The sequence below is a fragment of the Onychomys torridus genome, chromosome 1 (assembly GCF_903995425.1).
Source record: "Onychomys torridus chromosome 1, mOncTor1.1, whole genome shotgun sequence".
Classification (NCBI taxonomy): Eukaryota; Metazoa; Chordata; class Mammalia; order Rodentia; family Cricetidae; genus Onychomys; species Onychomys torridus.
This window is the reverse complement of record NC_050443.1, coordinates 44,112,666-44,128,144: the sequence shown is the minus strand read 5'-3', so window position 1 is coordinate 44,128,144 and position 15,479 is coordinate 44,112,666. Positions and strand designations below refer to the sequence as shown.

At 42.5% G+C, this 15,479-nt stretch overlaps 1 protein-coding gene across 7 annotated transcripts in view; it reads right to left on the bottom strand.

The window, feature by feature from the left end:
- Window positions 1-15,479, bottom strand: part of Otud7a (OTU deubiquitinase 7A) — a 314,162-nt gene that overhangs the window by 115,791 nt on the left and 182,892 nt on the right. The window contains exon 3 of one of the 7 annotated variants that reach the window (XM_036188116.1): window positions 2,853-2,962. The exons of the other annotated variants lie outside the window; for them this stretch is intronic. The gene's annotated coding sequence lies outside the window, so the exon portion shown is untranslated. The remainder of the gene's footprint in view (window positions 1-2,852; window positions 2,963-15,479) is intronic. 7 annotated transcript variants of the gene reach the window in all.

Below are 15,479 nucleotides of genomic sequence, written 5' to 3'. Positions count from 1 at the left end.
CACCTACCTACCTACCTACCTACCTATCTACCTACCTAACTGTCTATTGATTTTTCAAGACAGGGTTTCTCTGTGTAACAGATCTGGCTGTCCTCAAACTTACTCTGTAAACCAGACAGGCCTTGATCTCACAGAGATCCATCTGCCTCTGCCTCTGCCTCTCGAGTGCTGGGATTAAAGGTGTGTGCCACTATGTCTGGCCCTGACACATTTCTATTTCTACACGCACAATATATAATATATTGCACATATAAATATGTGTAATACATTATATATACAAAATAATAAAACAAAAGAGGGTATGAATTTGAGGGGGCATTGGAAGGGATGGAAAAGGGATCGGGCAATATTGTAAGTATAGTACGCATATATGAAATTTTAAAAAGAAATGAGTACATATACACTGATGAACATAAGAGGTTCATTTTCAGTGCAGGCAGGAGCCTTTGACTCTGGGGGCTGGCAGGTGTTGGAACTCATCCAGAATTGCTGACTGATGCTGGGAGGCAGACGAGGGACTCACACTTCTGCTGTTGCAGAGACATGTTCAGGGACAGCTGCCTTTGGGTTGGGGCTATCGAGTCAGTGGGGAGCAGGACTCATGTAGGTTCTTCTGGTGATGTGACCTGCAGAGCACAGGCACAAAGGGCAAGGACAACAGCACAGGCCTGGCGTGCAGCCTAGACTCAGGGTCAAGTAAAGGCCCCGGGGTGGAGCACAGGCTGGGGGCCAGTGGCTCACCATGTGTGAACCTCCACTGCATGCTAACTCCCCTATTGGGGCAAATGAATGGTTCCCTGGAGTCTTGCTCTCTTGATCTGAAAAATGAGGCTAAGAACAGCCCTGCCACTCAAAATTGCTGAAAGGATGAAAGAAAATGATGTTTTATGAACACACTCTATTGCTACCATTGGTAACATAGATTTGAGACACACAGCTGTTTAGTATTGAAGATCTTTGCTCTATCACTGATATATGCACACATTCCTCCTATGAGGAGTAACTCAAAAAGGGCCATACATGCTTGAATCCATCCTACCATGCAATGAAGGAGCCCATTCTGGTGAGAAGCTCGCAGATGCACAGATAACATTGGGGGTATATGTAGCATTTCAGGTCTGATAACATTTCTCTGTCCAGACTACCTGCTTGCTCCATCCCTGTGACTTGGGACAAATTCACTGACACTGGATTCTGTGTATGTTACATTAGTGAGATAAAAGCTTCCAAGGTACTCATGGTCTTAGTTCAGATGAAAATTGGGAGAACCTTAGAATAAAAGGGCATGAGGTTAACCAAGTGTCCAGTGTGCACAATCAACCCCAAAGTTTCCATGTGCTACAGCTAGGGACACATTACTAATCTTTGAGTAACTGTGGCTGCAACAAAGCAATGTATGCAGAAACCTCCAAGTAAAAAGCCCTGGGTGAGGAGCAGGTGAGATAGCAAGACAGAAGGAACAGGCAGTGAGGCTGGGGGATGACAGCAGACAGGGCTTCCTAACAATCAAACAAAAGTGGATACGGCAATATCTGGTTCCCAGGATGCAGATTTTTCACCTTGGCCACATGGCCTTTTCCATCTCTTCCTTGGTAAAGTTCATTTTCTAAAATGACTGGAAGTCTGTTTCTATAAGGACTGCAGAGAGCTCCAGAAACGATGATGGGCAGCTCCAGCTACCACTTAGGCCCAGGTTTGGAAGGAGGCACGTGTGGGTTCCGAGCCCCTTCTACTTGCACAGCAGATGCAGACGGGGTGGAGAAAAGCATAGTTTTTGATTCAGGGACCACTGGTCCTGTGTCAGGCCAGCTCTTAGGGCACAGGACAGGGTGGATTAACACCTATGAGAAAGTGGGGCACTGAAAATTATAAATAGCTGGGCAGCAGTGGCACACACCTTTAATTCCAGCAGTTGGGAGGCAGAGGCAGGAGGATCTCTGTGAGTTCAAGGCCAGCCTGGTCTGCAAGAGCAATTTTCAGGACAGCCAAGGCTACACAGAGAAATCTTGTCTTGGAAAACTAGAAAAAACAATGTAAATGGCCTTTCAATGCTCTGATTTCTGGACTACTGTCTCCCTTTCCTTCCTCCCTCCCTCTTGTCCTTCCTCCTCATTCTCTTCCTCCTTTTGGGTTTCTTTCTGAGAAAGAGTCTCACAACGCAGCCGCCTGGCTGCCTTTCAACTTGCTACTGTCCTGTTGCAACCTCATGAGCATGAGCAGGTGCTGGAATTACAGGTCTAGTTAGATTCCTATACTTTTGAATTCATATAGAAAATAGTCTGTATTTTATAAATATTTTTCCTGGGGCCAGTGAGATGGTTCAGCAGGTGAAGGTGCATGTAGCCAAAACTGACAACTTGAGTTTTATCCCTGGGAACCACATGGTATAAGGAGGGAAGTGACTCCCCTCCTTCTACATTGTACTCTGACATCCACAGACATCTTATAGAGCATATGTACCTAGGTAAACACACATACTCTCTCTCTCTCTCTCTCTCTCTCTCTTTCTCTCTCTCTCTGTCTAAGTGTAACTAAAATATTTTTCAATGAAAAAATTTAAATATGTATAAAAGTAGACAAAAGAATACACGATAAACATCAATGGGCCACTCAGTTATGGCAACAATCAATTTATAGCTAATATTATTTCTTCCATACTTCCAACAATTTCCCCTTTCCATATCATTTTGGGGAAAAAAGCCCTTCTAACATTATTTTATCCACATGTAGATAAGTATTTTTATAAAAGACCCTAGAATAGAACCTCAATACTATCACATCACTTAGAAATTAACAATAATTATTCAGGGAAATTAATATTCAGAGGGTAAGAAAATGACAGCATAACTTACAGAACCTCTGGGATACAGCTCAAAGAATCCGAAGAAGTTCCACAGCCATAAATGATCACGTTAAAAACATCAGATAGATCTTAAGTAATCTAAAGATGTCACTCAAGGTCCTAGAAAAATAAGAGAAGCCAGACTCAAAGCAGTAGATGGCAAGAAATAAAGATTAAGGCAGAAATTCTTAGACATATATTACAAAAACAATACACAGGATTTACCAAAGAGTTATTTGAAAAGGTTGGAAGTATGGCTGACAAATTCTAGCTACACTAACCAAAAGAATGAGAAAGAAAACACAAAGTAATAAAATCAGAGCCAAAAAGGGAGTCATTGCTCTGATGAAATCCAGATGCTATTAGAGAACACTTTGAAAACATATTCCAAGAAGATAGAAAATCTAGAAGAAATGGGTAAATTCTTTAACACACTGGATCAAGCCTGAACTGGCCATCTTCTATAATCAGGCAAGGCTCCTAGCAGTTAAGACTGGGGCATCAACTCAGCCACCAAACCTTTGACAATCTCTCCTGCCTACTGGATGGACTGGGACAATGGTGGTGCAGAACTTATGGAGGTGGCCCAACCATAACTGGTCCAACTTGAGGCCCATGCCATGAGAGGGATCCCACACCTGGCACTGTCTGGATGTCCAGGAACCAGAGGCAAGATGGCCCAGAGAACCAATATAGAACCAAAACAACTGGCAAAAAAAGTAAATGAAATGATTTGCAATGATATTCTGCTATGCTCATAGATCAGTGCCTAGCTCAATGGGCATTAGAGGGGTGTCATCCAGCAACTGACAGGAGCAGAGGCAGAGACCCACAGACAAACAGTAGGTGGAGCTCAGGGAACTCCACAGAAGAGGGGGAGGAAGGATTGTAGGAGCCAGAGGAGTCAAGGATACCACAAGAACTCAGCCCACAGAATCAACTAAGCAGGGCTCAAGGGGGCTTGCAGAGACTGAGGCGATAAACATGGACCCTGTGTGGGTCTGAGAGGTCCTCTGATTATCCTTATGGTTGTGTAGCTCGCTGTTCTTGTGGGACTCCCAAAAATGGGAGTGTGTGTGGGGGTTATCTCTGGCTCTTTTGCCTGTTCTTGGGACCCTTTTTCCCTAAAGGGTTGCATCATCCAACCTTGCTATGCACGTTTGTGCCCAGTCTTACTGTATTGTGATAGGCCATGTTCGGTGGATATACCTGGGAGGCCTGCTTTTTGAGGAGTTGATCTGGGGGCGAGAGGGGGTAGGGGGAGGGACTGGGAGGAGTGGAGGGAGGAGAAACTTGGGTTAGTATGTAATATATGAGAGAAGAATAAAAGTTAAAAAATAAGATTGGATCAAGGAGATAGAATCAACTTAGACCTATAACAAGCAATGAGACTAAAGCAGTAATCAACAGTTTTTCCACAGTGCAAAGCCTGGGACCAGACAGATTCTCTGCTAAATCTTGTTGAATCTTACTGATCTTTAAAGGAAGACAGAACATAGAAAGGAACACTACCAAAATCAGTCTATAGAGTTGGTGTTACCCCATACCAAACCTAGAGGGAAATACAACAGGAAAAGAAAACTACAAACCAATTCAGCTGATTACCTAACATAGATGCAGAGATTTCCAATAACTACTTGCAAACTTAATTAAAAAGCCATTAGGAAGATTATATACAGTGATCAAATTGGCTTCATCCTAGGAATGAGAAATTGGTTAAACATAGGCAAATTAACAAATGTAATACGTTAAATAGACCTAAGGACAGAAATCACATGCAGAAGAGGCACTTGTCAATGTTTAACATGACTTCATGATAAACATCCTTAATAAACAAGGTGTAGAAAGAACATATATTGACACAATAAAGGCTGCTCCTGACAATCCTCTGGCCAACATTTGCCAAAAGAGGGAAAACAGAGACTTCTTCTGAAGGCTGGGTTGAGACAAGGGTGCCTACCCTCTCCATTCTTGTTCAGTTCAGTGCTCAAGCCTTAGCTAGAGCAATGAGACAAGAGAAAGAAACAGCAGGGGTAAGGTATAGGAAGGAGGACACCACGGGACTCATATTTGCATATAACAGGACACCATGCCAAGAGGTCCCAGGAATGCCATCAAGCTCTTATCAGACAGGTACATTCTATTACAATACAAAGCCTACATACAAAGCCTACATACAAATATGAGTAGCTCTTCTAATCAGCAACAACAAACTTGCCAAGACAGAAATTAGGAAAAATATCTCCTTTACAGGAGCATCAAAACATTCCAAGAAATAACTACACCAAGGAGGTGAACAACCTCTACAATGAAAACTTTAAGACTTTGCAAAAATAAATTGATACACTAGACAATGGAAAGACTCGTGCTAATCCACGCTTGTGGATTAGCAGAGGTGACATAGCAAAAGTAATATTGCTTCTAAAAACAGCCATCCTGCAAACAATCACAGCTCAGGTAAGGCAGTTGGTGAGCAATGTTGGCAGTTTGTAAAGGATTCAATTTGGCTTGGTGAAAAGATGCACCAAACTTGATAGGAAAGAATCCCAGAAAATTGCCATGGTCACAGCAATAGGGTTTTCTACCATGCGCTTTAAGGGCTTCCTTGCAAAACTGATGTCATATCCCTATAAATAATATTATTGTGGGTGGCTGAATACTTCCTCATCTTAGGGACTAGTGAACAGTGAGGGTGTGAGAAGCTCATGAAGCAAAAATTTGTCTAAATACTTTGTGTTTTTTTCCTCCTTCTAACATGTTTTCTATTTTTAAATTTAAATAATTTCAAAATAAACACTTTTTTATGCAACAAAAAAGGCAGTACTATCAAAAATATTATACAGATAAATGCAATTCCATCAAAATTCCTTCAACATTCTTCATGGAACAAAAAAAATTGATAAGATTCATATGAAGATATAAAAGACCCCTTACAACCAAAGAACATGTGCTAGGGGTATCATAATACCTGTTCTTAAATTATGCTACAGGACAACAGTAACGAAGATTGCTTCAGTCCTGGTGCAAAAACAGTAAAACAGAACACAGAGTCCAGAAATAAACCCACACAGTTACAGCTACCTAGTTATTGACAAAGGTGTCAAAATACACACCAGAAAAAGAGACTCCTCAACAAATGTGCTGGGTAAATTGTGTACTCATTAAACTAGATGCCTATCTCTCACAAAAACAATTCAAAACAGGTCAAAGAGCTGAAATGCTGAAACTGCCAGAGGAAAACACAGGGAAGACAGAAGATAAAGGCCAATGACCTCCCCCAGAAAGACTCCAGCAGCATGGGGCATAATCTCAAGATAATCAACAAATGGAATTACATGAGAGTAAAAGGTTTCTGCACCATTACTAAACTATCAACAGAGTGAGACAGCCAAGGAATGGAGACAACTCTGAAAACTACAGTTCAGACAAGTGGTTAATAAAATAAAGAACTTCAAATTTAATCATCAAAATTCTCTGATCTTCCAATCAAATGGCTAATGAGTGGAGAAGACCGTTTTAAAAAGCAAGGCGCACAGGTGGCTCAAATCAACATTTTCTAAAGTGTTCAACATCTTTAACCACCAGGGAAATGCAAATTAAAGAGACTCAGGGTTCCATCTCAGCCCAGTCACAGTGGCTGTCATCAAGAAAACAAGTCATGACAGATGTTGGAGAAGAGGTGGGGAGCAAGGAGTCCTTAGACACTGCAGGGAACCTAAGTGGTGCGGCCACTATGAAAACCTTGCTGAGGCTGCTCAGATTATTAAAACTAGAGCTGCCACGTGATCCAGCTGTACCACTCCCGGAAAAACACCCCGAGACTGCAGGTCCTATCACAGATACTTGCATAGCCATATTTATTGCTTCTCTGCTCATTAAAGCTAGGGAAAGAAATCAACCTAGATATCCACTAACATATGAATAAATAAAGAAAATGTGATATCTATACACAGTGGAATTTCAATCAGCATAAAGAAAAATAAAATCACGGCATTTGAAAGAAAATGGGTGCAAGTGGGGATCATTATATTCGTCAAAGTAATTCAGACTCAGAAAGACAAATATGCACATTCTCTCATATACATCTTAGATGTGTGTGTGTGTGTGTGTGTGTGTGTGTGTGTGTGTGTGTGTGTGTTATAAGCTATAAATGAGACCATGAGAGGGTAGAACGAGGTCTTAAGGGAGAGAGATTGAAAAGAGTAATATATGTGCAATGGGGCTCCTGGGGGAAGGGAGTGTCAGATTGGGGTGGGGTGGGGGAAGGGAGGAGGACCAAGGCAAACAGAGTGGCATGGAAATACCATAAGGAAACCCATTACTTTGTCTGGTAATTAAAAGACTAATAATTAAAACTAATCAGAGTGGGCAAACGCCCAGTCATTTCAAGTGCTGTAACTGTTTTCTCACTTGTTTCAACCAGGATTCCAGAATGAGTGGCAGGTTGTAATTGGCTTGACATATTAAAATAAGCCCAACCTGTAAATTGTTTCCATCTTTTTTCTCTCAGTTTGTTGAAAAACCTGATCCTATTTCCTAGAGTTTTCCCACTTTCTGAGTTTCCCGGATTGTTCTTATTGTATCCTGTGAATTTTGCCCTTCCTGTAAGTTAGCACCTGGTTACAAAGACTGTCATATACATACTCCATCTGGGCATGTTTTGGTGGCTTGAATTCCTGTAACCCTAACTTGGGAGCAGCCATTCCGTGGGCCATTGCCTCATCTGCTTATCTATTCCTCAGGTTCATGCTTGCACACAGAGCCTGTGATTCTGCCATTTCTTCTTCACTTATTAGCTGGAGTGTGTGAGTGTGTGTGAGTGTGTGAGTGTGTGTGAGTGTGTGAGTGTGCATGAGTGTGCATTTATACTGAGGTCTCAGTACACTCTGGGTATCTTACTTGACTGGATGGTTCTCCACCTTATTTTTTCATACAGTGTCTCTGTGAACCTTGAGCTCAATGACTCAGCTAGACTGGCTGATAACAAATTTTCGCGTTTTGCCTCTGCCCCACCTCCTCTAGGGCTGTACTTCCGCACCTGTACTTCCACCTGGATGTTAAGGATCCAGACTCAGGTCTTCATGGTCATGTGGTAAGGCAGACACTTTCCTGACTGAGCCGTCCCCCAGTCTCTCTGCTGGACAGAATTCTTAAAGAGAAACTTTGGCTGGACCATAAGCGATGGACTTGAGGCAGGAAAGGCAAGGCAGATGCTATGCTGTTTTCACTTCAGTTCATGGGATGAATGATTCTGTTGGCTTCTTCCACCAGTCACCAACTTGTTTGTTTTTTCTCCTCCTCCCGTCCTCTCTTCCTCCTCCTTCTCCTCCTTTTTTTTTTTGGTATCGTTTTGAGTGCCGAGGACTTGCTCAGCATATGTTAAGTCTTATATTTGATCCTCACCCAAATTAAACACAGAAAAAAATGTAATTTTTGCCCATGTATTGATACTCAATACATTTAAATATACCCAATAAATGTAGTTATCATTTTTATGGATGTTCAAATTGTCCTCCTTTTGGCCAGTAAAACCTCTTTGGGTTGGCTCTGGGTTTCTGAGCCACACTGCTTTGATTCTGGTGTGGTTGACAGGAAGTGACAAGATGCTGCAGGTTCTTTTCGTCCATCTACTGTCCCAGATCTAGACTCTGGCATTTTGACATGTCCTGTGGGAAGGTTTACTTTTAATTTTTTTATAGCATATACATATGCCTAGTGAAAACAGATTTTGAGAACACAGCTGGAGAGCTTGGTGCACCCACTGATGATGACTTAGTCACGGTCTATAGCACTTTTTAGTTGATATAGCTATGAAATATATTTGTTTTAAGATATAATAAAATTGGCTTGAGTATTGTCAATTCAAATGGAAGATTTCAGTGTTTTCTTTTCTTTAAAGATTCATTTCATTTTATGTGTATGAGTATTTTACCAGCACAGCATTAATGTACCATATGCATGTAGTGTCCACAGAGGTCAGAAGAGGGCATTGGATCCCCCAGGTTGGGGGTTACAGATGGTTGTGAGCTCTGAGAACTGGACTCCGGTCCTCTGTAGGATCAACAAGTCCTCTTAACTGATGAGCCATCTCTCCAGTCCTTTCAATGTTTACACTTAATCTCATTTGATTTAAATATGGTCTTCCTATGTATACCTCTAATCCTAGTTCTGACCAATATCAGGAGTGAAAGAATATTACACAATTATTCAATGCATTCTATCTATAGAAGAACTTCACAACCTCAGGGCTTCATTGGTAAGAGTATTTTGTGAGCAGTCATGAGGACGCAAATTCAAATTTCCAACATCCATGTAAAAAACCAGATTTTTTGTTACTTGTGATAAAACACCAAGGCAGCTCACAGAAGAAAGAGTTCATCTGAGCTTCAGAGTGATAAAAGTCCATTATGGTGGGGAGCACAGTGATAAGAGTCCATTATGGTGGGGAGCACGGAGATAAGTGTCCATTATGGTGGGGAGCACGGCAGAAAGTGGAAGGCATGGCAGCAGGTGTGCGAGCTGAGAATCACATCTCAAATGCAAGAAGCAGAGAGGAAGAACTGGATGTGGGTAGAGAGCAAGAAACCCTCAAAGCCCACTTTAGTAACATCCTTCCTCTAGCAATGCCATGTCTCCTAAATCTCCCAAACAGCACCATCAACTAAGGACCAGCTGTTCAAATGCCCAAGCCTATGGAGAGAATATTTCTTATTAAAACCACCATATTCCACTCCTTGGTCCCAACAGGCTCATGTCCATACCACAGTACAAAATGTATTCAGTCCAATTTCAAAAGTCCCCATAGTCTTTCACAGTCTCTACATTGTTCAAAAGTCTAAGTGTAAAGTCTCTTTTGAGACCCAAAGCATTTTTTGTAACTATAATTTCCCATAAAATAAAAAAGGAAGTTGCATACTTCCAGCATACAATGGGTGTACAATATATATTCTCATTCCAAATGGGAGGAAAGGGGGACATAATGAGGATATACTGGATTAAAACAAGACCAAAACTCAGCAGGGCATACTAAATCCTGCAGTTCCACCTCTGGCATCCACGTGCTTAGGAGGCTCTGCTCCTCTGGCTTTGCTGCCTGCAACACACACCTCTAGCCTGGGCTTGTGCCACTCCCTGCACACAGCTCTCATGGGCGGATGTTTCACAGTTCTGCCATCTCCAACATTTTGGAGTCTCCCCTGCAATCCAGGCTTCAGTATCACAGCTTTATGAAACGGTCTTTTACAATCTCCTGGCCTCTCGGGACCTTCATACAAGGACACTTGTCACATGCTGCCTAGCTCCGGCGCCTCTCTGGGGCAATGGAGGAGGAGTTCATAGCTCTTCCACTCTTGCATTCTCTTCAGACTTCTAAAACCAAACAGACACCACTGCCAAGTTCAGCTGCCAGCTTGTGATGGCCCCTGGACTGTGGTGATATTTTATTTGTGCTCTAACAAATAAAGCTTGCCTGGGGATCAGAGGACAAAGAAGTCACTATATTGAACACAGAGGTCAGGCAGTGGTAGCACACACCTTTAATCCTAGCATTCGAAGGGAGAGATTCATCTGAATCTCTGTGAGTTCATGCACACTGGGAACAGAGCTAGGCATGGTGGCACATGCCTTTAATTCCAGCACTAGTTAACCATAGAGTTCTGGAGGTCTGTACAGACAGACAGGAAATGATATAGCTTGGAGGAAAGAGGAAGTGATGTAGCTGGGCGGAGAGAGGAAGTAAGACGGCAGGGCACCGAAAGGTATATAAGGCGTGAATATACAGGAAGTAGCACTCTTGGGCTAAGGACTTCCTAGTGGTAAGAACTTGTGGCTGGCTTGTTCTATTCTTCTGATCTTTTAGCTTTCACCCCAATATCTGCTCTGGTGTTTTTTATTTATTTATTTATTTATTTATTTATTTATTTATTTTTTATTTTTTATTAATAAGGCTGTTTAGCAATTCGTGTTACATCAGACCCCTTGAGTGTGGTGATATTTTATTTGTGCTCAAATGTGGTGATAGTTAATTTGTATGTTAATAAATAACATACAGTTTAAATAAAAAAGTTTGCCTGGAGATCAGAGGAAACAGCAAGCCCTTTTAAGTAAACATAAAAGTCAGGCAGTGGGAGCACATGCCCTTAATCTGATCACTTAGCAGGCAGGGTCTCTGTGTGTTCAAGGCCACACTAGGGAACAGAGCCAAGCATGGTGACACATGCCTTTAATCCCAGCACCAACCATAGAGACCTGGAAGTCTGTACAGATAGGCAGTGACAAGGAAGTGAGGTAGCTGGGCTAAGAGCCAATGAGTGGGCAGAACAGCAAGGCAATAAAAGCCTGGGTAGACAGGAAGTCGGGGCATTCTGGAACCTGCAGAGCTGGTGAGGGAAGGTTGGCTGGTGGCTCTCACTATTTCTCTGATCTCTAAGGCTTTCACCCCTATATTTGGCTCCGTGTTTTTTATTTAATAAGACTGCTGAGAAACTCATCTACACTTGAGTCACATTAGCAGCAGTTCACTTCATTCAGCTGCTTTCTAGGAGCAGAAGACTCCTTACTCCTGGTGGAGTCTTGCCCTAAGACCACCCTTCCCTTTGTTCGAGTGCAGGGCAGGCCTCTTCTTTAACCACGACAGCCTCTCTTCCAGCAGCTCCTGGCTGTAACGGGGAGCTCTAGGAAATGCTCTTTTTCCTCTCCAAACTGTAACTTTGTACTTCTTTCTATCCACTAGCTATTTTTCAATGTAGACTTGCATAAGAGTTATTTATAACAATCATCCCACAGAATCAATATTGTGTTATCCTCAATTTTCCTCTGCCAAAGAAATTAGCCCAATAGTCTTAAATTTAACGTCAGGCAATTTTCAGGACACAGGCACAACACAACTAGATTCTTTGCCCAGGTATCACAGGAATGACCTCTAGCCTCAGTGCTAATGTTGTTCTCTTCGGGCATCCCTTGGGCTGGACCTATACAGTCTTCATTGTTTTCAGCACTAGCAGCTTCCAGGTTCTGACTAGAGTGGGTGGCTCTTTAAACTCTGCGTACAGTACTCAACCACTTTTCAGTTCAAAGATCCAAAGTTTTCCACCTTCTTTGAAAAGCAGTGTGTTCAGGTTCTTTGAGCAACAGCCCACTTCCTAGTACTAACTTCTGTATTCGCTACTTTTCTATTGCTCTGATAAAACACCATGACTAAGGCAACTTACAAACGGAAGAGATGATTTGGGCTTAGCAGTTCCGGAGTGATGAGTTCACCACTGGAGGGGAGACATGGCAGTAAGTGTCAAGCATGGCAGCTGGAGCAGGAAGCTGAGAGATCACATCCCAACTGCAGGCAGAAAGAACTGGAAGTAGGGTGAGGCTATGAACACTTCCATATTTCCTCTAGCAAGGTCACACTTCCTGAGCCTCTCCAAACTGAGGACCAAGTGTTTAGATTCCTGAGTGTATGGGGAGTATTTCTCATCCAAGCTACCATATTTACCTACAGAACACAATATTGAACTCCTGGAGTTTTGGTAATCTTTTTTTTTTTTTTTCCTTTTTTTTGAGCTGAGGATGGAACCCAGGGCCTTGCGCTTGCTAGGCGAGTGCTCTACCACTGAGTTAAATCCCCAACCCTGGTAATCCTATAGATATTAAGCTCTCTCTTTGTAGTCTTCCTTCCTTCCTTCCTTCCTTCCTTCCTTCCTTTCTTCCTTCCTTCCTCTCTCTCTCTCTCTCTCTCTCTCTCTCTCTTTCTTTCTTTTCTTTCTTTCTGTTTTTCGAGATAGGGTTTCTCTGGGTAGCCCAGGCTGGCCTCAGGCTCACAAAGATTCACCTGTATCTGCCTCACAAGTGTTGGGATTAAAGGTGTGGACCACCACCCACCTTGCAGTTTCAATTTAAACACCTCTTATTATATGTGAAAATGAACATCTTTTGGTGCAACCAAAACAATGGTCATTTCATCTTCTGTGACCCATATGATTCTCTAGTGCATTTCCTCTTTTTAAGGATTAGGGAGGTCTTTATTTAACACTCCATTATTAGCTCATTAAATTCCTTTCTTCTTTGTTATGCACCAATTTTTTTTATATGTTTTGCTATATCTCTTTTTCTTGTCATGTCTTTTTCCTTATAATTAAGAACTTTAAATTGACAGGAGGAGAATGAATTGAACAAAACAGAGAGGAATTTTGGACAGTGGGACCATTCTGTTTGATGCTATAATGGTTCAAATCCGCAGAGTTCACAATCCTGCCATTATAATGTGTCCATGTGCACTCGCCAATTAGTGGGGAATGCCAATGAGGGAAAAACTGATGGTATGGGAAGTAAATGGAAACTTTTTGTACCTTCCATTCATCCCCCCCCATGTATTAAAATACCTTCTATATAACTGTCTGCTTTATCCCTCGATATGTATGGATTTATGTCTAAAAATCATAACCAATGACAGAACAGACAGAATCTCACCAAGGCTTCTTCCTCTAGCTCCATGGTTTAAAAGTATTTGAAGCTTCAAAGCAACTAAAAATATCACTTAGAAAAAGCACATTTTAGGTCATTCATTATTTTGAAATGCTCCATTACTATAGGATAAATTGGCATTTACTTGATTTTTTTGGGGGGTTCGATTTATGCCAAGGCATTTTGAAAGATGTCTTCCCTGCCCCTATTATGTGTGTCAACTAAGTATTGTGCTTATAAACAAAGGTACTGATTTTTCTGAGTTGAATGTATATGGTGAGGGGCTGGAGATATGGCTCAGTAGTTAAGAGCACTGGTTATTCTTCCAGAGGACCCAGGTTCAATTCCCAGTACCTACATGGCAGCTCACGACCCTCTGTAACTCCAGTTCTGGGGAACTGATGGTCTCTTCTGGCCTTCACTGGCACCAGGCATGCATGTGGTATACAGACATTGTGAACACACAAACACCACTTACCCATACACCAAAAGAGAAAAAAACACACAAGGAATAATAACCACTAATTCTGATGGGACAACTGGACCAGAGGTGAGGCCACGGGACCTGAAGACACCTGCCCTGACTTGTAAGAACCACGACCTTGCATCGTGTTAAGCCACCTTCCAGGTAGATTGCTACCAGATATGTCATCTCGTCTTTGAAAGCCTGTGGCTGAGCATTGCTTCTGCCCTGGGGCTGCTAGCTCTGGAATGTAAGCAACTCCCTTGCTCTGCAAGATATACATTCTCATTTCCCAGGCTCAAAGATCCAGCTGTTACACAGGTATGAAATTCGTGTCTGAATTAGACCACTGTGACCTCAACAAAGGCCTTTATTGGAGACAAACAACTCACCAAGCAGGTTTATACCTCTGTTATGAATTCGTCTAGTCATTTTATTCAGCTTTGGGTTGAGCTGAAGATACAAAGGGAAAATAGCCTAATGGATCTGGCTTCTTTCCCAGCCTCCCACTGTCACTGGCTGACGTGGTTCCAGCCTCCTCCGTTCTCCCTGGGAGCTTCTTTAGAGGGAGGGCTCCTATTTTACTTGTCTTTTCACAGTGAGGCAGACATACCAAGTGCTAAATGAATGTGCTGAACAATCAAACAAAAGAGAGTGGAAATCCTAAACTCAAGTTCTTACTCCATAGCCACAACTCAACTTCAAATGGATTAAACAGAATGCTATTATTTACAAGTATATCCACTAGAATTAAAATAAGATTTTTGTGGGTGTGTCTTTTTGGGGTTCTGGAGATGGAGGCCAGGGCTTTTTTCAGTCCAGGCAAATACATTCTACCACTAAGCCACTTCCAAGTCCCAACTCAAGTTTTATTGTTTTTTGATTTTTTTTTTTTTGTCACACTGGGCATCACACCCATGACCCTATGCATGCCGGGTATGTGCTCTATCATAGAGCTCCACACTGCCTGACCTAAGAGGAGCATTTGAGAAGGATTTAGAATGTTTGAGCAAAAGTCAAGAGTAGGAGGGTTGTGGGAGAAGGCAGAGCCAGCCATTTGTGCTGGCAAGGCAAGTAGCCTTGGCTGTATTTTAAGGGCTGTGAGTGTTCCTGACATCTGGGCTTTAGGGAAAGAAAGATCCAGAACTTGGTAACAGAGTGAACCATGCATGTCTGGCAGGCACAGCAGTGGGAAGGTACTTGCTCACGTGCTGAAACTTGCCAACTCTCTCCACCCTACAGTCTACTGCAGATAGAATCATGACTCAGCAGGAATTGGGGAAGACTCAGCCTTCCTTAAGACAGCACTCTTAGCTCTGAGGGGTATCATGAATGGTTAAAACCAGCAACACACTCAGTCCCTTGGCCTGAAATCTCCAACCTGAGTGAATTCAGATTGGCAATATGGCCCACTGGAGGTAAACTGATGTTACCTGTGATGATACATTGTGTACCCTAATAAATTTGCCTGAGGATCAGAGGACAGAGCCAGCCACTAGATCAGACACAGGGCCAGGCAGTGGTGGCACACACCTTTAATCCCAGCACTTGAGATCTCATGCCTGTGCTTGGGAAGCACACATACCTTTAATCCCGGAAATTGGCATGGCAGGGCAGAGAAAGGTATACAAGGCATGATATATGCTTTCCAGTACTGGGATTAAAGGTGTGTGCCACCAATGCCTGGCTGTTTCCAGGGTGGCCTTGAACTCACAGAGA